Source organism: Myotis davidii, unplaced genomic scaffold (genome assembly GCF_000327345.1).
Source record: "Myotis davidii unplaced genomic scaffold, ASM32734v1 scaffold223, whole genome shotgun sequence".
Taxonomy (NCBI): Eukaryota; Metazoa; Chordata; class Mammalia; order Chiroptera; family Vespertilionidae; genus Myotis; species Myotis davidii.
The window spans coordinates 1,450,614-1,452,953 of record NW_006294609.1 but is presented as its reverse complement, the minus strand read 5'-3'; positions in this window follow the sequence as shown (position 1 = coordinate 1,452,953).

The window sequence follows — 2,340 nt, the reverse complement described above, 5'->3', positions numbered from 1 at the left end:
AGGCCGACCCCACCCGCTGCAGACTGGGCGAGAAGGGCCGCTCCCTACGCCCCGGCTCAGATCTCGGTGGGCGGTGGGGGCCTTGGCACACACCCGCTCTCTTCCCGACAGCCTTGGCGCCGCGCCCACCCTGGCTCCAGCCAATCCCCTCCGAGATCGCTGACGGGCCAACTCGCGCGAGAGAGCTGCACGTGACAATGCCCGCAGCTCTGGGCATGCGCTCTTGCACTTTCGAGGGGGCGAACACCACAGGGCAGGACTAGACCCTAATTCCCACGCGGGCGGCAGGGCTTTGGTCGGTCAGGGCTGGCCGAGGGCCACACCAAGAACATGGTAGGCGCAGGAACCCTCCAGCTTCTTTAAGGCTCACGCTCCCCAGCCAGCTTCCAGCCCCGCCCCATCTCAGCTGCGCCCCCTCCTCATAGTGTGTAGCCTCCCAGGCCTCCAGCCAGAGCCTTGCTTCTTCTGCAGACAGCTTCCGGGGGACTTCACTCTGCCCCGACTCCAGCCCCGCACTTTTCACCGCTTCCTCTTCCTCTCCAGCATGAAAGCCACCCTCCTCCCGCTTGTCCTCTCCCCCATATGGTAGGCAGGTAGACATGAGCAGAGTAGGAAGGATAGGCCACGTACACAAGGTCACCAGGGTGGAAAGTCCCAGGTGCCTGGAAAAGACAGTTGTAGGGTGGAACCTCACCCCCAGGTGACCTTTCTTCTCCTAGCATATCGTTGGTCATGCAGCTCCCCAGGCATGTGGCTAGTCATGTGGTAGACTCCCTTCAAGGAGGAAAAGGGGTTGGAGAGTAGACTCCCATACAAGACCTCGCATGACCACTTCCTGAAGCATTAATCCCTCAAGACAATGAGAAGACCTGAATCAAATAACCTTAGGAACAAAGCCTGGGGTCTGTTGACCAGAGACCGAGTTTCCATCAAACTGGAGAGAAAAATCGAGGCCTCAGTTGTGTTTCAGTTCCAGGCCCAGAAAAGCAGCCAAACCAAACACCATGGCTGAGGACTGGTGGGGGTCAACCAATCAGTGGAGACCAGGACCCTAAGGACACTCCTGATATTCTATTGAGATCCTTCCCTGAAACCTCCAAATAAAAGCCCTTAAGAAGAAGGACCCACCAAGCGTGTGTGGCTCAGTGGTTGAACGTTGACCTACGAACCAATTCCAAGTCAGGGCACATCGTTGATATTTCTATCTCTCCCTTCCTCTCTGAAATATATATATATGATGAAGGACCCAGCTCAAGCTTTCTAGAGCATACCTTGCTTTTCCCCCTTCCCTCCCCCCAGGGGCATTTTCTTTGCCTTTCTTTCTCCTAAGCTCCAAGGGTCCTCTCTTGTCTCTGTAACTAGTTTCCTGAGTCCATGCAGCCCAGCTGGCTCCCTTCTTCCACGATTTGCTTCTTCTATGTGTTATTGCCCCTCATCCTCCCCATGGATGCAAGGGCTTCTACCCGCAGGATGGGGGTGAAACCGGCTCCCCAAAGTGCTCAGCTAGGGTTGAGAGGAACTCTCAAACACCCATCTGGAACCCGGGCTTCCTCTTAAGGAGATGGGCTTGAATAACTGTCATAGGGCACATAACTGTCATTGTGCATTGGGTCAGGTCCTGATGGTGGAGATGGCCCTGCCAGCATGCCTGGGCCAGGCTCCGTGGCAGTTCAGCTCCAATCCCCCCAATTCCAGCTGTGAGGGTGGGCATGCCAGCCACCTCATAAGTCCCTCCTGCAGGCTCCGGGCAGCATATTTCCCTGTAAGAGAACAAGATGGTGCAGTTGGTGGCATCACCTGTGGGCTTCATATCCCAAGGATACCCCCACCCCCACCCCAAATAGCGCTTTTCCTGCCGAGAGCCCAGGAGAGCATTCTCTCCGGAGTCTGGGCCTCCCCAAGCCTTCAAGGAGGGCTTGTTCCCGTTCACCTCCACGTGGTCAGGGGTGAGCTGGGTCTAAGCCAGGCCCAGAAAGACCTTCCATGCAAAGCAGTGGCCTCTATTCTCCTACAAGACCCTGAGCAAAACCTGGAGTTCCGAGTCTTACCCAGGGTGCTAGTCTGAAAGATCCTCTTCAAACCAGAGCTTTTCTTAATCCAGGGCCTCTGACTCTGCACCTGTCCAACCATGACCAGAGGGAAAGTTTATGGAGCAATTCCCCAGCTCTGCACTCACCTAATCCTCTGATGGAGGGGCCGGCCCAGCCCCGAACCACTACCTAATACTGGGAAGTGGACTGAGGCAGCAAAACCCCCTCCCCCCAGGTGCTGTGTGTGGTGGACTAGACCTGACTGATGCCCTTTCATCATTGCACTGCTTCCCAGCAGCACTGTTGTGCT